General features: G+C 37.3%; 1 long non-coding RNA gene and 1 other non-coding gene across 3 annotated transcripts in view; both read left to right on the top strand.

Annotated features, from left to right (window-relative positions):
* LOC124974087 (uncharacterized) overlaps window positions 1-19,683 on the top strand; it is a 49,548-nt gene extending 29,865 nt beyond the window's left edge. Inside the window, exon 5 of one of the 2 annotated variants that reach the window (XR_007106745.1) lies at window positions 19,567-19,683. This is a non-coding gene — a long non-coding RNA (uncharacterized LOC124974087). Of the gene's footprint in view, window positions 1-10,237; window positions 10,340-19,566 lie in introns of those variants that run through there. The other variant, XR_007106746.1, reaches the window with a different exon arrangement.
* Trnaa-agc (transfer RNA alanine (anticodon AGC)) lies at window positions 16,773-16,845 on the top strand. Its single transcript has one exon. It is a non-coding gene; the product is annotated as a tRNA-Ala (tRNA).
* Window positions 19,684-22,197: the final 2,514 nt, after the last annotated feature.

Below are 22,197 nucleotides of genomic sequence, written 5' to 3'. Positions count from 1 at the left end.
GTGCATGACAATATATAATGAGGGTGGGTGGCAGGTGGAAGAGAAGAATGAAGGAACTTTGAATGGTGTAGAGGAAAATGGGGTGAGTGGGGGTGGGGGACAGAAAGATAGTAGAATGAAACAGACAGTATTACCCTATGTATACATGAATGGTGTGAATCTACATTGTATACAACCATAGAAATGAAAAGTTGTACCCCATTTGTGTACAATGAATCAAAATGCAGTCTGTAAAACTAAAAGAGATTTTAATAAAAAAAAAAGACTCATGTCCAACGTTACTTAAAGTTTTCTCCCATTGCCTTCCATAACATTGTTTCACGTTTTAATACAATTAGACTTTTGTCATATTCTCAATTATTTCTGAAGTTTCCTCAATTCCCTATGTGATATTTTAACCATATACATTAAGGTTCCCTTTTGTGATGTAATGCTTGATGTCCTTGACAAATATATAGTGTCATATTTCCACTTTTGAGTTTACATAGAATAGATTAATCACCCTAAAAATATTCCGTGTTTCACTTATTTAGTCAACAAATCCTTGGCAACACTAATCTATGTAACCACCTCTATAGATTTATTTTTTTCTAAACTGTCTTATAGATAGAATCTTACAGTATGTAGCTTTTACAGACTGTTTTTTTTCAATCACCAAAATACATTTATGATATATGTATGTCTTTGGACCTCTTGATTGAGACTTCATTAACATTTTAATGCCATCGTATGGATGAAATTTGACTTCCCTGTTCACCTATTGAAGGAAATCTCCGTCGTCATCAGTTTTTTAAGATATCAATAAAACTGAAAATTTTCATGTTCTGGTTTGTGTAGATATAAAGCTCAATTATTTGGGCAAATACCTGGGAGTGTGATAATGGTGACTTCTTTCCCTTGATAAGAAACGAGCAAAATGTCTTTCAGTGTGGCTCTATCATTTTCTTTCCCATTAGCAATGAATGAGAATGTTCTTAATGCTTTGCAACCTCAGGTTTTATAATTTAGGCACTGTAATTCATTTTTGTTTTTTACTCATTCTGATGAACTCAGGGGTATTCCATTGTTTTTTAACTTGCATTTCCTTAATGACTGATATTTGTAGCATCTTTTTAAAAAATTTGTTCTTTTTAGATACACATGACAGTATATTTTGACATATTATACATACATGGAGTGCAACTTACTCTAATTAGTATTCTATTCTTGTGGTTGTACGTGATGTGGAGTTTGGTGATATATTCATACGTGAACATAGAAAAGTTATGTCAGATTCATTCTACTGTCTTTCCTAGTCCCATCCTCCCTCCCTTCCCTTCATTCTCTTTTGTGTAATCCTCTGAAGTTCTATTCTCCCCACCCCCTCTACTTATGATGTGTTATCATCCACATAACAGAGAGAACATTCAGCCTTTGGTTTGGGGGGATGGGCTTATTTCACTTGGCACCCATTAATCAGCAAAAGTCATAAAAATCATTCTTTTATGACTGAGTAATATTCCATTATGTACATATACCACATTTTATTTATCCATTCATCTGTTGAAGGGTACCTAGTTTAGTTCCATAGCTTTGTTACTGTGAATTAAGTTGATATAAGCCTTGATGTGGAAGCATCATTGTAGTATGCTGATTTTAAGTGGATTTTATCCAAGGAGTGGGATAAATGGGTCAAATGGTGATTCCAAATTTTTGGAAGAATCTCCATAGTGCTTTCCATAGTGGTTGCACCAATTTGCAGTCCCACCAGCAATGTATGAGTGTACCTTTTCCCCACATCCTCACCAACATTTATTGTTACTTGTATTCTTGATAATTGCCATTCTGATTGGAGATGGAATCTCAGTGTAGTTTTAATTTGTATTTATCTAATTGCTAGAGATGTTGAACATTTTTTCATATATTTGTTGACCATTCATATTTCTTCATCTGTGAAGTACCTTTTCAGTTCCTTTGCCCATTTAAGGATTGACTTATTTATCGGTGTTAAGTTTTCTGAACTCTGGGAGGTAGTTCTGCCAGGGTAATGCAAGGTGTGAGGTCAATAGCTTCACTGCTGGAGGAGATGTACTTGATGTGATTCCAAGTAAAACTGAAAACAGTTCCAGCCTCTGGATGTAGTTGGCAAAAAGTGGGGCAAGTAATAGCCCAGCAGACTAACCAGAAAACAGATCCAGAGAATGAGACAGTCTAGTAGGTCTCGATAGGCTTCAACATCTGAAAGTCTTACCTATACACAAGGATGCATGTATATTCAGGAGGGAACAGAGCTCTAGCTACTCATACATTCCTGAGTTAGCATAGGTAGAAGAGACACAAGAGGGTCCAGTGGAAACTGTGAGATTGGGGGATTTATAAAATGTCTAAAGACTGAAGGAATTCCCCAGTTGACAGACATACCCATTAGTAAAGAAGCAGAAACCTTATTGGCCTAGGGTGTTTGAGCCCAGCCTCTGACCAATGATTGCTTAATCATCAATCTATGCTGACATAGGAACATTATCTAGAAAACAAGCCTTAAAATAAAAACAAGGGAGAAAAATCCAGAAACACCTGAGCCTAGATTTCAGCAGTTGTGCATAGTAGGGAAGACAGACTACAGAGAATAGTACTCAGCAAGAAATTTAGCAAACAGAAAATAGCAGTAACAACCCCTCATATGTATAGGGAGTAGGAGGGAGAGTCAGAACCTCCAATACACTATCAAATGATCTGATTTTCAACAAAAAATATAACACAGAACAAAAAAGTGTCACTCATAATCAGGAAAAACAAGCAGTCAATTAAGTCCATTAATGGGCACAGAAATTGTATTTAGTAGGCAATACTTCAAAGTTGCTATTGTAAATATATTCAAAGAAATAAAGAATTATGTTTAAAGTATGACAGTGACTCAGCAAATTGAGAATATCAGTAAAGACAGACTTTAAAAATAAAAACCAAATGGAAATTCTAGACTTGAAAATTATATGAACTGAAATGAAAAATTCACTAGATGGGATCAACAGCAGATTTGAGATGATAGAAGAATGTGTGAACTTAAAGTTATACCAGCAGAATTATTCAGTTTGTAAAACAAAAGAAAAAGAGAGACTGAAACCCTCTGTGAGACTTTATCAACTTTAAATTAGATAAGAAGAAAGTTTTCAAATCAATAACCTAAGCTTTTCACTGGGTGTGGTAGCACATGTCTTATAATCTCAGTGATTTGGGAGGCTGAAGTAGGAGGATTTCAAGTTTGAGGCCAGCCTAGACAATTTAGCAAGACCCTGCCTCAAAATAGAAAATAAAAAGGGCTGGGAGTGTAGCCCAGTGGTGAACCACCCCTGGGTTCACTCCCTAGTACTGGGGGGAAAAATAACCTAAGCTTTTGCCTTCGGTCACTAGAGGGAAAAAGAGCAAATTAAACACAAAGAAGAGAAATACTAAAATTAGAGCAGGAACCAATGAAACATAAGATAAAAACAATAGAAAAACCATTGAAACCAAAACTTGCCCTATGAAAAGATTAACAAAATTGATGAACTCTTAGCTAGATGGATCAGGAAAACAAAACATAAATTACCAATCTCAGAAATGAAACAATGTATCACAGTTAACTCTACATCACTTCAAAGGATTATTGTGGGGGCTGGGGTTGTAGCTCAGTGGTAGAGTGCTCTGGGTTTGATCCTCAGCACCACAAATAAGTAAATAAAATAAAGGCATTTTGGCCATCTACAATTGAAATTTTTTTAAAAAGCTTTTAAAAAAAGAATTACTGTGAAAGTAATAAAAGAATACTCTGAAGAATGTTGCCAGCAATAAATGTTGCCAAGGATGTGGGGGAAAATGTACACTCATACACTGGGAATGCAAATTGGTGCAACCATTATGAAAGCAGTATGGAGAATCCTCAGAAAACTTGGAATGGAACAACCATTTGACCCAGCTATCCCACTCCTGGGTTTATGCCCAAAGGACTTAAAATCGGCATATTACAACACAGTCACATTAATGTTTATAGCAGCTCAACTCACAATAGCTAAACTATGGAACCAAACTAGGTGTTCTTCAACAGATGAATGGGTAAATAAACTGTGGTATATATACACAATGTAATATTATTCAGCCACTCTAGTCTCTACCTACCTCCAAAAAAGCACCAACATGTGCCAACTCATTCAAGAGAGCAGATGTGGGGTTAGAGCTGCTTCCTTCTTCTGTTGCTTACCACTGGCCCTTTGCCACTTTACTGATGCTGATTATTTTGATTGCTTCTGCCATGGTTGTGCTGGTGTTGTTATGGGAAAAAAAAAGAGCAATAGGAGACCCTAGTGGGTGGCCTGCATTCATGAAAAGACTCAGAGGGAGACTGAAGCTGCAGTGCCTGTCCTTTTCCCCCACTGATTTTAACATGACCAAGGAAGTCAGCATAGCATCTTTCTCATGAGGAAGGAAGAATTCTCCAGCTCTTTTGCCTTTTGTTACTCAGTAGGAAGAGTTGAGAAAAGACAGAGCAGGGAAACATCCTGTGCTTTTTAAATGCAAGGGTTAGCTTTTCAGGGCACTGTTATCTTTGCTGGGTGAAGAAATAACCCTCCTCAAAAGAATCTGTTGGTATTTTTCCATTATTTGACTAGAAATTAGAAAAGTAGTTACTAATAAGATTTAGTGTTAAATAATATGGCCAGGAGAAAATTTGACGTGGAATTTCAGTTGATGGTGGGATGATGTCGGTACCTTTGGGAGTATGGATAGTGAGAAAAAGAGTGTGTTGGGATTAATGAATAAATATTTTTGTGAATTGCCTTTGTTTGCAACTGAACAACTATATTTGTTAATTACCGTATTTCACAGAAACAAGACTTTCACATATGTCAACATTGCACAACATGTTTTTACCAATTATTTGTACACTTAGTTGGTGCATGACACTTTTCTAGGTTTTATAGAATATATTGAGGATATGATCCTTGCTCTCAAATGTACATAATTAAAAGAAGACATGACTGCATTTGAGAGGCAGAAAAATGTTGGCAGTAAATCTATCACTATTTTTAAAAAAAACATAGCCCTTTAAGATGCAAAGTTTCTCTTATAATAAATTCTAATCACAGAAGTATTGCTTATGCAGCAGTTTTAAGATTTGATTTACAGACCAGTGAATTTTTGTATTTCTTTATTACACTTTTGCCCATCTGTTATTCTTTCTCAAATCTTTCCCTAATTTATCTAGAAGAAATTTGAGGTGAATATAACACTTTAAAAATACTTTAAGCCAGCAAACTTGATTAATATTCAATTCATAGTTTAATAAAGGACATGTGTAGTTTAAGTATAGGGATAACTTCTCTTCCTTTGAAAGTGTTTATTTAAAACCAGATGAGAGTAGAAAAGAAGGTATTTAGAACACTAAATAAAATGGATGTGCTTTGTGGAATTGGCAGAATTCATCAATACATGTAACAATGATTTATAATTGCATTTGGTCCTAACACATAGCAGTGTAGATCAACAGAGGCACAGTAAGTAAGATGACTAATATAAAACACTAAGGTGAAAGGGTCAGTTGGCCTTGCCGGGTTCAATTTACCACTCTAGTGGCACTTTCTGTTGTCTGTGTAAACAGAGTTGCTAAGTACTTTCCCACTAACCTGCCACTCTTCTTTATACAAATGAACCACCAGTGAGGGATGAGTCAGTTTACCAGTTGCTAGGTCTTTTCTTCCTCCTTTTCTGCCTACTTCATGCTTTTTCCTCCAGCTGTTCCTATATATCTCCCTAATCCTAATCTTTCCTTAGTCCTTTTGCTTTTTTTTTTTTTTTAAAGTTTCTTTTTTCTCTTACTTATGGATTCATGTGCATGGATATTATACCTGGTTCTGCTGAACTGTACTTAATTCCTTCTACCTCTGTTTTCATTTTATCAGTTCATACCTCAAAACTTACTGAAACGCTTTGAAGTTTTTTTCAAGTAACATTTTAAAAACTCTTTAAAAATTAAAAAGTTGTATGTATAGCTAAAGTCTCCCTGAAAGCAAAACAAAGACTAGGTCACCCCCCATATCAGTGAACCACAGCAGAATGCAAATCTTAATTTTATGAAAATGGGCATAAAATAAATAAGATATAAGGGAAAATGGGGATAGAGTGAGCTTAAATTGTGGTTTCCAATTCCTAAAAATTTTCTGAAAACTGAAATTTCTTTTTAAATCTCCTGTTAAATGACATGTTCAGTCATGTTTTCTTATTTACTCTTAATATGCTCTATTCTTTTCATAATGGAAAAACTGATTTTATTATCACCAATGACAAACAAGACTTTAAAACAATTAAATATTTCATAAAAGCATAAAGGTATTTCATATTTGCTACAATCATAGTAAATATATTTCTTGGCATAAAGGCACAGTCTTTGGAGTTTAAAATATTCCCAACTGCAAGATTATATAAAACTCCCATTGTTGTTTAAGTAATAGTGGGTTAATGAAATTGTTATACTATAAAATGGAAATAATTTACTCATAAGATTCATATTTAAATCATCTTTATTTATACAATATAATCCTCAGAAATCTAATTTAATTAAGGTTCAGTTGGAGCAAAAATATAATCGCTTAACTAAAAGCAGTTAGAGATAAAAAATATTGTCTGTTGTGAACATTTATTAACTTTAAGTACTTGAGGTTTTTTTCAGCTCTCCAAGCTGCCAGCGCATTATCACGTGCTTTTTTCTCAAAAGAAATACTGTGTCGCTGATAATAATGAATGGTTGTATCCAATTCTTTCTCCAGATCTTCGGCTTGCTTTCTATAGGTCTCCAGCTGTTTAGCTGTAAGGCTGATCCTTTTATCCACTTTGCAAAGTCTCTCCTCTTCCTCTAACCGGCACTTTTCCTCTACTATTAATTTCCTGTGGAGTTTCGTTGCATTTTCTTGGTACTGTTCTGTCATTACTTTAAGTTTCTGCCGAAGTTTCTGATTCTCATTTTCAAACTGTGCATTTTCTGACCGCAAAGATTCTTGTTCAGTCTGGAGATTTTTAATACGTTCTGTAAGATCTTCTTTTGTTTCATCTACTTCAGATAAGAAAGTATAAATTTGATTTATTTCTCCTCCTAAGGTTTTTAAAGAGGCATTTAACTCAGCAGCATAAACCAGTTCCTTTGAACCTCCTTTTAGCTGATTACCTGAGTGAGCACCAATTTCTGATTCACTCTTCATCTCCAGCTCCAAGTTACCATCATCTGATAGGTCTTCTCCAAGCACAGGATCCTGATCTTTCATCTTTAGCAAGCGTTCGGTCAGAGACTTAATGTGATTTTCTTTATCATGCAGAACTTGTTCTGCCTGTACTATAGAGTCTTCAAATATTATTTTCTGTTTTTTAAGGTCACTCACTTTTCCCTTCCATACTTTAGCTTCTTGTAAAAGGTGTTTCAGGCTTTCTTGCAGTTCAGAATTCTCATTCAAAGCCTCTTTTATTGCTACCTTTAGTCCTTCTGCATTCATTTGAAATCATCTTAAGGTTGTTTTAGCTTCATCTACTTGTGATATGAGGGATTTTTGATTCCTCTTCTAGGGACTTTGTACTTTTTGATATATCTGCCATCAGTTCATCCTGTTCAGAATGTTTAGATTTCTCTTCTTTTAGCTCCTTTTCTAGAAAGAGAATTTTATCCTCAAGTTTAGATTTGGACCTATTCACCATTTCATATATGGTCTCCAAATGTTGTACTTCTTTTGATGACTTTTCAGAATTGGCATCCTTTAAAGATAACTGTAAGCCTTCATGTTCTTTTTGAAGAAGGCTAACTTTATCAAGTAGTTTACACTTTTCTTCAATTAGTTCAGAAAGTTTTAGAGCAAGCTTTTTTTCTCTCTTCACATAAAGCCTGCTTCTAACAGAGCGAACACTTCTCCACAAAAACAAGAGAACAATAAAAAATCCAATAGCTGCACATATTACCAGCTCCCAATGAAAGGTATCAGGATTAGGGCCTGGTCTTCCATCTTCAGACAATGTTGGCACAACCCTGAATATTTTCTCCAGACCCAGGTCCCAGTAAGACTGAGGGGGGACCCTTGGCCCCTCCATCGTGCCAAAACCTACTTTGGCAACTACATCCTGCCCAGCCACGAAAATAGGCTGCGGACACTAGACTTTGGGTAGGAGCCCAAACCTGCACCTTGCGACCAAGTCGATCACTAGGAACAGAATGCCAGGGGTGGGTGAGGAGCCAGGGAAACTGCCCCCTCCCCCTGTGCTATGACCCACCCACCAGCTTTGTGTCCACACTGCCCTGGGGGGGCAGCCTCAGCCCCACCCCCTCTGCTATGCCCCACCCACACCCCCAGCAGCGCAGGTTCAAACCTGTCCCACTGGAACCAGCTTGCTGTCCACCCCTCTGGTTTCGGCCAGGCTTCCATGGCACTTATTAAGCTCTACTTATTCTGTACAGTCAAAATATCATCCAGTTGATATAACTAAAATTCTAAAACTTAGTAAACCTTTTTGTAAGAGTTTTAATGCCATATATTTATATTTGTACCACATGCCCCTTTGTTTTAATGACTCATTTCTTTCTATCCCCTCCCCTTTTCCTTCCTTTTTTCTTTTTCCCTTCCCTCCTTCTCCCTTCCATCCCTGTCCTCCCTCAGTGTTGGGGGTTAAACTCCAAGGCCTTGTGCATGCTAGGCAAGCTCTCTACCACTGAGCTTCATTCCAAACCCCATTGACACTTTCTACAGAAGCAATCTGAATTACTTCCGTAGAAAAACTCTCCTGTTAGACTATTTGAAAAGTAACTTTAGAGGAGTTTCTAACATGGGCACAAATTAGTTATGACAAGTTATTTTTTTTAAAGTACAACATATCTAATGTTTTTAAAAAGAAGGAGCTTAAAATGAGTTTATTTTTCATGTCAGTTTTTCTAGACTTCTATTTATTTAAGGGTCTTAAAAATCTTTTTTCAGATGTTCTTTTGACATCTCATAGGACTTAGAAACATCTAAGTAAGCTGGTAGTTATGAATATATAGCAAAGTGAAGGATAAGGTATGACTCTTAAATGGTTTTAGCTTCTGAAAGTGAATTATGTTGTTCGGATAAGTAGTTCATTGCTTCATGTAAATAAAAGACATCCAAATACATTTTTTATTCCTAGTTACGCTGGAATTGTTGATGAGCCAGATCTAATGTTTGAAGGGAAAACATTCACTAGTAGTCATTGGTTTTCTAAATATCTCTAAATATATGACAAGTTCAAAAGCATTATACTACTATGTATGATGACACCAATTATTATTTATACTTCTATGGCCAGAGTTCGATCAGTGTAAACTAAAACACCCTGTTCTGTATGGTATGAAAGTTTAGGGACTTTTTAACGAATGTATTCATGTGAGGTCATGAATACGCTAATTAGTTTGATTTTGGTGAATATTTCACAATGTGTATATATGTATCAGAATCAAATTATCAGCTGGGCATTGTTTCGCACACCTATTATCCCAGCCACTGAGGAGACTGAGGCAGGAGGTTCACAAGTTCAAGGCCAACCTCAACAAACTTAGTGAGGCCCTGAGGAACTTAGTGAGACCCTGTCTCAAAATTTAAAAAGGGGACTGGGGATGTGGCTTTAGTGGTTAAGTGTCACTGGGTTCAATCCTTGATACAAAAAGCATATATATTTATATAAATTTTATATACAAATTACCTTTGTCCAACACATGTACCTTCCATATAGAGATAAAATAAAACTTCGGGTATTATAATTCAGCACCAGTTACATCCTAAAGAAGCTTAGAGATGTTATTTTTACAGCTTTACAAAAGTATTTTCAGATACATTTTCTCCTTCATCCTTATAACAATCCTGTGGGCTAGGGATGCACAAGAGGAGAGTTAATATTGTGAAAACAAAAGAAAAAAAAAAAGAATAAGATGTCCAACAGCTACTTTTCTACTCTCTAAAATACTTAATATATTTAAATATATATATATATATATATTTTTTTTTTTAATGAAGATAATCTCCTCTATGCCAAATGACAAGGACAGCAATCTAGTGTTAGTCTGATTGGTCTAGGGTCCCCACAGCTATTACCAATGAAATAGTGCCCACCGCAGGCCACACCCCAAATTGCCTACACCAACTGAAGAATTCTGTCAAGTTCAGCTGAAGATAAGTCGCTTCCAGATGATGGATTATGTTTGCCCCCCTAATGCTTTCTATCTGTTTTTTTTCCCATCAAGATCATATCATCACCATTTATGGATACTCCAGTCTGCCTTCCTGGAAAGGACAAAATGTGCACTCTCCTTATCCATGCCAAGTATTCCACATACATTGACTCCAGTTCATATTAGTATAACGATAAAGTTCTGAACACATACATACTGAAAAGCCTAAGAGGAAATTATCAGATGATAATAGCACAGCAAGCAACGCCAAGCTTTTCTCTACTTACTGTTCTATTGACTTATGTTAAAGTACTCGTTTGCTATTTTTCCTGCCTTTAGGGAAAGAGTTTCCATAAACGCAACTGGTTAAATGAGCATAAAAAGTCAGTGAAGTTTTGTTTTGTTACTAAAAAAGATATTTTTTATATGTGTTTAGACACTATTCTAGAAAAGCAATGGGGAAAACTATATTTAATCTCATCTAAATGAAGGTAGCTTTATTTTTCTAAATCACATATGTATGAACTGATTCTTAATAAAGCCACTAATTAAGATTCTCCTATGCGTGTGCATTCCATATAGGGATAAAGTGCAACTTTGGGTATTATAATTCAGCACCAGTTACGTGCTAAACATAAAGAGGCTTAGAGACATTATTTTGACAGCTTACAAAAGTATTTTCACATACGTTATCTCTTTCATTTTTAAAACAATTATGTGGGCTAGGGATGCACAAGAAGAGAGAGTTAATATTGTGACAACACAAAAGAAAAAAAAGAATAAGATGTTCAACAGCTATTTTTCTACACTCTAAAAATATTTAATTCTGGACTATCTCAGTTAATCTCACTTCAAATTTGTTGGTGAATACTAATTTTAAGAGTCTGCATCATTTAACTTAGCTTTATTCAGACAGCAATAAAATGCTATTTTCTCATGAACCTGAATCTCACAGCTCAAAATGTTGTTCATTGTCTCCTCCTTAATTCCAAAGTTTTTTTCCCAACCTTTTAGCTTGAAGTTTTTCAAGCCTTTAGAAATGTTTCAAAATTATACAACAAAGACGCCCTCCAGGTGTTGGGGATTTAGCTCAGAGGCAGAGTGCTTGCCTAGCATGCACAAGGCCCTGAGTTCGGTCCTCGGCCCTGGAAAAAAAAAAAAAAAAAGATGACCTCCATCTGGATTCACCACTCAACATTGCCAGTCTTGTTTTATGCATGCACAGGAACATGTGTATGCATGTATGTATGATGCAAGTACATGCAATATACTTAATATGCTACCTTTGAAATATTGTGCATATATTTTTTATTAATTATACAATAATAAATATCATTAAAATACATTTTACATGATTCATTTATGAACCATCAGGAAGTTAACAACAAGAATCATGTCAATTTAGTTGTAAATAATTCACTGGATATCCTATGAACAAAGATTTTTTCTTATAGAGCACAATTATTACACTTAGGAAATTTTATTACTGATAAAATCTAACGTATCCATTTTCAATTTTCCCCAAGTGAACCAATCTACACCCTTCATAGCCATTTCCACCATCTAAGATGCAATCTAGGATCACAGGTGACATTTAGATGTCACATCTCTTTAGTCTCCTTTAAACAACAAACATTGCCCAAGCCTTTCTGGACTATAAGGACCTGCACTTCATATAAGTCCTCATTTGAGGGTTTGTTGGATTGTTTCCTCCTATTCAATTCAGGTTAAGAACTGTGGGCAGGAATGCTGCTTCAGTGACGTATGTGGAGGGAATGAACCAGAGGTACATTGACATCAGTGCACTCCTGGTCTCATGATGTTCAATTGTTTAAATCTCATTGTTTATTTAAAGTATTCTCCATTGTCAAGGTATCTCTTCCCTTTGCAATGAAGCATTCCACTGGTCACCCTTTTGAAGACAGTCTGTTCCCCCAACAATCTTGCACTTACTGATTTTACATCAACAGAGCACTCTTGCCTGAATCACTTACTGATTACTATGTTTGCTATAAAATAGTGATTTTTTTTTCTTCCATCATCCTTCTCCATTCATTAATTCTTCAAAAGTACTTCATAAAAGAAAAAAATAGGGGATCCAAGATGGCAGACTAGAGGGAGTCTGCATTCCTTGTCACTCCATAACTCCGGTTTCAAGCAGAGGATATCTGTTTCTTGGTGAGGCAGTTTTTGCTGCTTATCAATCCCCTAGTGTTTACCCCATTTGTCTGCTGTGACCACCTGCAGTCTGCCAGCATATCGACGCCTTTTTGAGTGCAGATTGCTCACTGTCAGGCACCTATCATCCGCCATTTGCCTGGCTCTGGCTGGTCCATCGCCTGCCTTCCCCCTATCCATCACCCAGTGCACGAGGTTCACCTCCCGATTGTTGGACAACAGTTAGCAAACTGATCGACAACCGCCAGTGGAGAACCAGCTGCCTGCTGTTGCCTGGAAGTTCTGTCACAATACCTGCAGGTTTGATTACATGTGGCTGCTGCCATTTTGAGACAACAGCCAGGCCCCTGGCCAGACTGACTGAGCCCCATCTCCAGGATCCCTCAGCGCAACCGATCACTCCCTGCCTCTGGGGCCCTCACATGACTGACTACTCCCTGCCGCCAGGACCCCCAGACCAACTGACTGCGCCCTATCACCGGGACCCCAGACCAACAGATTGCACCTGGCCTCCAGGATCCCACAACCACACCAAACACACCGGACCTCCAGGACCCCTGCCTGACCAATCACATCCGCCTCCAGGACCTCCAGCTGACCACATTCCACACCCTCAGCTGCAGCTCCCCATTTGCCGACACATTTCAAAGCAAGACGCGGCCATCTTGCATAATCCTGGAAGCCTTAGCTCCGATCTTTAGGTGGGGCAAATCCCATCCTGAGATGCCTGCTGGAGACTTGAAGCTCTTTGTCAGGTACCTCTCATGCATCAGGCTACTGAAAATTGGGAGGATTCATTACTATATGACTGTTATACAGATTTTCTTTTTTCTCCTTATTGAAAATTTTAAGTTTTATTTATTACTTTTCTTGCTCTCTTTTCCTTTGTTTACCTGTTCCCTCAGAGTCTCTTTCTCCCTTTTTTGCATTGCTAACATCCAATTTCTTTTGATTACACTCTCACCTTTTCTATTTATCTAGAATTCTGTATAATCTTTTCTTATCCCATTAACAGCCACATTCTACATCACCTCTGCATCCTCTTTGTCCTCCATTAGAAACTGCAGACCTTATTGCAAATCTGTTTGTTTATTGAAGATAATATTTTAACTCATTCTGTTTATTATGACAATTTTTGTTAGTGTTCTCATAGGGACTATTGATCTAGGAGTGCATAGTGTCTGAATTGGGCACTGCTAATATTGATCTCCCCTTAAAGCAAGGGCTTTGAAAACCTATAGGGCCACTATAAGCTTATAGGGGGAAATCTGCAATACCCCAGATCTGCACTGCTAGAGGGGGAAGATACATGAACAACATGAAAAAAACAAGGGAAGAAAATGATCCAAACAAATCTAGATCCAATGACAGTCTGTTAGAAGAAATGTCAGAAAAGGACTTCAGATTATACATGATTAAGATGATTGCGCAAGCAAAGGATGAGATAAGAGAGCAAATGCAGGCAATGAATGATAATACCAATAAACTGAAAGAGCAAGTGCAGGAAGCAAAAGATCATTTCAACAAAGAGATAGAGATTCTCAAAAAAAAAAAAAAAAAACCAACAACAACAACAACAAAAAAAACAATGGAAATCCTTGAAGGAAATAATAAACCAAATAAAAAACTCAATGGAAAGCGTCACCAAAAGACTAGACCACTTGGAAGACAGAATCTCAGACAATGAAGACCAAAATATTTAATCTTGAAAATAAAGTTTCCCAAACAAAAAGCTAATAAGAAATCATGAACAGCATCTCCAAAAACTATGGGACATCATGAAAAGACCAAATTTAAGAATTATTGGGATTGAGGAAGGCACAGAGATACAAACCAAAGGAATGAACAACTATTCAATGAAATAATATCAGAAAATTTCCCAAACCTGAAAAATGAAATGGAAAATCAAATACAAGAGGCTTACAGAACACCAAATGCACAAAATCACAACAGATCCACACCAAGACACATATAATGAAAATGCCTAATATTCAAAATAAAGATAGGATTTTGAAGGCCATGAGAGAAAAGCGTCAGATTACATATAGGGGGAAACCAATACGGATAGCAGCCGACTTCTCAACCCAGACTCTAAAAGCTAGAAGGGCACTAGAACAAACGTATTTCAAGCTCTGAAAGAACATGGTTGCCAACCAAGAATCCTATACCAGCAAAACTAACCTTCAGATTTGAAGATGAAATAAAATTCTTCCATGATAAACAAAAGTTAAAAGAATTTACAAATAGAAAGCCTGAACTACAGAATGTTCTCAACAAAATATTCCATGAGGAGGAAATGAAAAACAACAATGGAGGGTCAGCAAAGGGAGGAATTACCTTAGAGAAAATCCACTCAAAGGAGAAACCAAGCCAAGTTAAAAACCAAAAATAAGCCAAATGACTGGGAATACAAATCATATCTCAATAATAACCTGAACGTTAATGGCCTAAACTCATCAATCAAAAGACATAGACTGGCAGAATGGTATTAAAAGAAAGACCAAACAATATGCTGCCTGCAAGAGATTCATCTCATAGAAAAAGACATCCACAGACTAAAGGTGAAAGATGGGAAAAACCTACCATGCACATGGACGCAGTAAAAAGGCGGGGGTCTCCATCCTTATATCAGAGAAAGTGGACATCAAGTCAAAGTTAGAAGGGATAAAGAAGGACTTTTCATACTGCTTAAGGGAATATAAATCAGGAAGACATAACTATAGTAAATATTTATGCCCCAAACAATGGTGCCTCCCTGTACATCAAACAAATCCTTCTCAATTTCAGGAATCACACAGACTACTACAACACAATAATTCTGGGTGACTTTAACACACTGCTGTCACCACTAGATAGATCTTCCAAACAAAAACCAACCAAAGAAACCATAGAACTCAATAACACGATCAATAACCTAGACTTAATAGACCTATATAGAATATTCCATCCATCAATGAGCGGATTCACTTTCTTCTCAGCAGCACATGGAACCTTCTCAAAAATTGACCATATGTTATGCCACAAAGCAGCCCTTAGGAAATGCAAAAAAAAAAAAAAAAAAAAAAAATAGAGATACTGCCTTGTGTTCTATCAGGAATTCTTTTTTTTTTTTTTTTTTTTTTTTTTATCCACAGTGCTAGGAATGAATCCAGGGTCTCCCACATACTAGGCAAGTGCTCTACCTCTGAGTTACATCCCTTAGCATGTTATTTTATTTTTTATTCTGAGACAAGGTCTTGTTAAGTTGCCCCCCTCTGACCTCAAACTTGCATTCCTCCTGCCTCAGCCTCTTAAGTAGCTGTGCCTAGCATCTCTGGAAATCTTTTGATTAAAAAAATCCCAATTTATGCAAGCACAAGGCCTGGGTTCAATCCCCAGCATTGCAAAAAAAAAAAAAATTCCAACTTAGAGTGGCTTTCTCACAAAGAGTTTATTTTTCCTCTATAAGAAGTTTGACTTGAGGCAACTGCTGCCTTTGGTTCAATAGTTCAACACTATTAAGACTAATATATATATTAATATATACATACTATTTATATATATATATATATTTTAAGACTAATATAATTCTGGGTGACTTATAATATAATGTAATATATATATAGATACTAGGAATTGAACCTAGGTGCATTTAACCTCTGAGCTACATCTCCCAGTCCTTTTTATTTTTTATATACTTTGAGATTGGGTCTTGCTAAGTTACCTCATGCCTCACTAAGTTGCTGAGGCTGGATTTCAACTTGGAATGCTTCCGTCTCAGTCTCCTGAATAACTGGGATTATAGGCGATTGCCACTATGCCCAGCTGTTGACCCTTCTTAATGTTTATCACTTAATGGTTATGAGGCTGCTGTAGCTCCAGACATTTTGTCTATTCAGCATTGGAAGGCAGAATCTGTTCCTTTTTAACAAGAAAGCAAAAGTTACACAGCAAAAGTTCACTAAACCAGTCACAGAGGACTGTGAGCGTAGCATAGTGATAGAGTACTTGCCTAGCATACTCAATCTTCTGGGTTTAATCCCCAGCACTGAAATAAAGAAAAGTTGCAGCAGACTTCAGTTGTGTTGGCCAGCATTGCATCACATGAGGAACTGTAGCTTCAAAACTGTGTGAAAAAGCACATCTATTTAATATCTGCATAATAGAGAAAGGGGATGGGAATTGACGTCAAGTTCTCCAACCTATATCTGCTGCAAGGGATGAGAGTGTAGACTAGAACATCTCTGGCTAGAACGAGTGGGGTGGGATGGGGGTGGGGGCACTACACCATCATGTTCCCAGGGATAGAAGAGACAGAAGAGACAAGTTTGGAAAAGAAAGAACATTGTGGTAGGTTGTCTGTTTCAGTAACTCTCCTGTCTCTGAATACATGACCTTTTATTGTATGTATTTGCTGTTCTTTCCATAAAGAAGTAGAGTTTTGGGGGCTGGGGATATAACTCAGTTGGTAGAGTGCTTGCCTAGCATGCACAGGACCCTGGGTTCAATCCCCAGTACCACCAAAAAAAAAAAAAAAAAAAAAAAAAAAAAAAAAAAAAGTAGAGTTTTATTTCTCTGTCCTGTGAATCAGGGCTTGGCTGTGCATTAGCCAATGGGACATTAGCAAGGGAAACCCAAAGAGAGACTTTAAAAAGCCTTCACATTGAGGCTGGAGTTGGAAAACTGAGGCAGAGATGTAAACAAACCTGGTGGTTAGCCATATCAAGAACAGATGTCTTAACCAAGAGCTGGCACAAACCATCAGACATGCAAGTGAGGCCATTTTAAGCCACTGAGCCCCAGATGAGCTACCAGATGACTGCAGCAACATGAGTGAACTCCAGTGAGTTCAGTGGAAGCGCAGCCCAGCCAAAGCCAGCTTGTACTGCTACTCACAGAATTGTGAGCAAATTAATATCCTGAGGAAATGCCCAGGAAGTAGCTGGAGTCTTTGATCTGGAACTGAAGATAAAGATGTGGGAGTTATTAACAGACAGGGGAAATTTGAAGCTATAAAAAAGGATGAGGTTGCCTTGAAGCATACTAGTACAGGCAGAAAATAAAATGTAAAGGAATTATCATAAATCTAATTTAAAAAACCGTAAGAGGAATTTCCAGAGAGGGAGGTATTGGTAGTGCCATGTGCCCAGGAAATGTTAGGAAAGATGAAAATTGGAAAGAGGACATTGGATTGAGCCATTAGGGATCTTGTGTAGAACCATTTCAACAGGCAGTGAAGGTGAAGGTCATGTTGAATGGGTAGAAGAGTAAGTGGGAAGAAAGGAAGTAGATTATTCCTGCTAGGAGTTAGGAAAATGGAGAGGGGATGGTAGATAGACAAAAATACATCTAAGGAAGACTGGATCTTTTTAAAATTTCTTCTTCTAAGTCAGAATGGGTCAAAACTCTTTAGACAAAGTCCGAATGTTTTCTCTGATAAGTGTATGACAATATATAACAAGGGGGGTTATGGGGGGGGAAGAGAAGAATGAAGGAACTTTGGATGGTGTAGAAGAAAAAGGGGTATGACGGGGGTGGGGATGGAAAAACAGTAGAATGAAACAGACAGTATTACCCTATATATTTATATGATTACATGAATGGTGTGAATCTACATTGTATACAACCATAGAAATGAAAAGTTGTATCCCATTTGTGTACAATGAATCAAAATGTGTCTGTAAAAATAAAAAATATTTTAATTAAAAGAAAAAGCAAAAAAAAAAAAAAAAAAACCCCAGGACCACCTACATAAGAGGGTTAGAAAAAGAAATCAGCAGCTTCCTGGAGAAGGAAGCTCTCCAGCGAAGCTCACACACTCAAGTGAAGTGTGAAGTCAGCTCTGCACTTGCTGTGTGTATGGAGATATTTCCCTATGGTGGATCTGCTTCAAAGGAACTCTTCCATTGTGTCTTTGTGTCAAGATGAGGATGGGGTAGTGGCAAGGATCTAAAGGAATTACATTTTCAAGGTCCATTCAATAACCTCAGCTTCCTCCCTGAAGTAGAAGGCAGGCCTCGGAAACATCAGAATGAGAAAAGTGGACATTGGCTGGAAAATTCAGGAGATCATTTCTAAGTGTGTTTGGCTCTGAACTTTAAGTGGAAGATCAAGCACCTCAAAATGATACCCTTTCCTCCTTTGTCTCACATAGCTTCCATTCAAAGAAGGAGAAAGTATTCCATTCTATTCCTTTCTAAGTACTTCTCTTATGGAAAGATACCCTAAGCCCTTATGAGTACTTAACTTTATAGACATAGGCTACCATGCTTTGGGGAATGATCCCCTTAATTCCATGGTAATGCCAAACTCAGCACTTTCCAGGTTTATCCCCTAACACTGAGTTCCATTCCACCAAAAATTGAGGCAAAGTAAAAAAAAAAAAAAAAAAAATTAATTATACAATCACAGCGTAATCCATGAACATTCAGCTAATGGTGCTACCCTAGAATGCTGTTTTTAAGTGTTTCATCTTGTTTTTTTTTCAAAGTGCCAAAGAGAAAGCCAAATTAATGTGTGTATGTACGAGCACAATATATAATAGAAGAAATAAATCACTAAATACTCATCTTGTGAATCTTAATCTTTAAAGTGGTTATTAGAGAGCTAGTCTAATCCCTTATCCAATGCCAGGTTCATGTTCTCAGTATCTAAAATAGTGATGCCATCTCTGTTTCAATACTCAAGGTGGAAGATGGTCCGTGACACATGATTGTTCATTTCATCAATCAACAGTTACATTAAAACAGCCTGGAAACCAGGGAGCTAAGAATCAATGTGTTTTGCACATAAACCCACCAGCATATTGGAAAAATACAGTGGTAGGAAAACTCAAATTTAATAGGGTACCTTAAAATAGTAAGTTTTCCCAAAACAATGAAAGGAAAATTCTATTTATTGAAAGTTGATATACAATATTAAGCAATGTCAACAGGTAATGTATGAACAAAATACATTTTCAGGCCAAGGAGAGTGGAGATTTCTCCCACTGTGTCTCTTGCCCTGAAACAGATCTACCTCAGTACCATTCAGTCCCATCTGCATCTTCCATCAAAAAGTCCCAGGAGGGGATGGTGTTGTGGCTCAGTGGTAGAGCGCTTGCCTAGCATGTGTGAGTCACGTGGTTTGACTCTCAGCACCACATATAAATAAATAAAATAAAGAACCATTGACAACTAAAAAAATTTTAAAATTCCCAGGAGTCTCACTTCATTACCTTCTCTTCCCCACACTTGCTTTTACAGATTTGGTCTCGCTTGGTTCAGAATTTCTTCTACACCTTTGATTAACCCACAGTCCAAACCAGAGCAGCCATGGCCACTCAAACACAAGGACACGTGGATATGCGAGACAAGTGGAGCCTGAGCGACTCACAACAATGGTGCTACCACTGAAATGGAAAAGAAAAGCAATCTGGTGGAGACAGAGTTTGGGTTTAGAGTCCCAAACTGGAGATGATGCGAACATGTTCAGTGTCTGGGTATGAAATGCCAGAGTCATCGGTAGAGAAAGCAGTTTGAAAATAGGACCAATCCATTATCTAAAGAAAAAATAAATGAGAGAAAAGGAACAGTAACAAAGACATCTACCTATCTACCCCTTGAGCCCTTCTTACTATATTTTAAAATTTGTTTTCTATTTTCCCCCAGTGAATACTCTTCATATTCCTATGAAGTGTTGTAGAATCAAGAGTCAAGTCCCAAATTTCTCTTAGGTTACTGGGTGCAGAGAAGACAATCGACAGAATCACTTGGGCTGATTCTGATTATCATCCAAAAATATTTATGAAATAGCTCACATCGTGGGGCTTTATCAATGATTAGCCCCTTCCCTGCAGAATGACGACCATTTCTACAGGTACCTGCCATGGCATTTCTCTTTGAGAACATGAAAGGATGTTCTTATATTAAAGTCATGCATTCATTCAATGCAAACTAAAAAAACCACCATGTGCACTGTGATAAGTCGTGCCTCCTGGGAGGCACACAAAGTCCTCACTCCACTAGATCTTATCGTATTAAATATTCTTGTGCATAGTCAAAGGTAATGGTGTGCCTTGTATCATTTTAGGGCACTCCAATGTATTGTGAATACAAGTGAAATTTTATAATTTTCTTTCAATGTTGGCAAATAAACTACTTACATCACAGAAGCAATTATCTGGTTTGAGGATAATTACTACTTCCTTTATAACTGTAAACCAACACTGCATATTCTTAAACTTATTTATGACTTTACTCATATACTGCAGCTATAGTAAAAAGTTCATGAAATCTTTTATGTCACAAGAGTCTGAGCTCAAGTCACCCGGGCCTTCCCCTAAATGCTCACAACTAAGTCCCTCTCCTGAACCTACCAGTTCCCTCTCCCCCAATTCTTAGCATCTCCTTCTCCCACCTCCTTCCCCCCAACCCAGATTCTCCAGATTCTTCCTTCTCTTTCCCGTTGGCATCACCAACTCATCTAGTCTAAGGCCTCCTTCTCTGGATTCTGTTAATTATGTGTAAAATCTCCAAATATATGTGCATGTTAATGTATGTGTTTCTCCTACCAATTTATATGTAAATCTCCAACCAATTAACATTTAGGTTTAAGTTTCTTATGTTATTCTAAAATATTTCATGTAAGTTTCTCTCTTTCTCCATAGAATAAACCAGTAAGCTATTTTTGTGGAACACATCCATCTGTGGAGTGTGTGAGTGTGTGTGTGTGTGTGTGTGTGTGTGTGTGTGTGTGTGTTCACTAGCACCATTCTATGCAATTTTATGAATATAGATGCAGACAATATTTGCAAGTGACTAGAATACCTCTCGATATTTGTAAATTTCATATAATACCTATATCTGTTGGCCATTTGATAAACATTTTTTTTTTTTTTTTTTTTGGTGGTGCTGGGGATTGAACCCAGGGTTAGGCAAGCACTCTACCAACTGAGCTATATCCCCAGCCCCCCTGATAAAACACTTTAGATCATAATATTATTTACAAGGCGAGCATAAATTCATTCGACTCATAACCAAGACTATTTGGGAAGGTCCTATTTTGATGAAAGAAGAAGGGGTAGGAGGAGAAAGTAAAGTTTTAGCATAATGTTATTTTTACTAATATTATATTACTGTCCTAGTGGTTTTAAGGACACATCACTAACAAAGATTAGGAAAAGCATAGATGAGTTATGAGTAATTAATACAGGAAAACAAATCTATATCTAAGACATCAAAGTTAACAATATCTTGTAACCCATTAATCATCAGACTTGGGTCTTTATTTTCTCTTACAGGGGTGATAAGTTCATACAGAGTGACCATTTCTTTCCTGAGCAGTCAAAAGTCAGAAGACCAGACAGGCAATAAAACCAGGTGAAGCTCCTTAGAACCACTCTTCAACTAGTTAAGCAGACCTACCGCTGAGCTCTCGAACAAGAAAGTGAATGGCCTAGAGTTGGAAAGAGTAATAACTAACAATCATCAGAAATAAACAGGCCAAAGGAAATAAAGTCACACAGCTCAGTCTCCACTGAAATGCAGGTGTGGAAGGGTGACAGGGCCAGGCAGGCGAAGACAGACTAGAAAGAAATCACCCAGAAACAAGACATAATGAATAGCCCCATATTGGTGAGGGAGAGATAGCATCCTTGAGAGCAAGCTTGACGTCTCTAATTTCTATGATGACTGAGATCTCAGGGCTTCATATGGGCAGGAGCGCATGTGCACGCGTGTGTGCACAAACATACACACTCATCTGCACGAGCATTAGGTTGAACCCATATTTACTCATGATTTAGGGGGTCTCAACACTTTGAAATGAAACCAGCTGCTCATTTTTACTTTTAAGATATCTCTCAAAGCAATGTGCAGTGACTTGATGGTCTTAGA

The sequence above is a fragment of the Sciurus carolinensis genome, unplaced genomic scaffold (genome assembly GCF_902686445.1).
Source record: "Sciurus carolinensis unplaced genomic scaffold, mSciCar1.2, whole genome shotgun sequence".
Lineage (NCBI taxonomy): Eukaryota > Metazoa > Chordata > Mammalia > Rodentia > Sciuridae > Sciurus > Sciurus carolinensis.
This window is presented reverse-complemented; position numbering and strand designations above follow the sequence as displayed.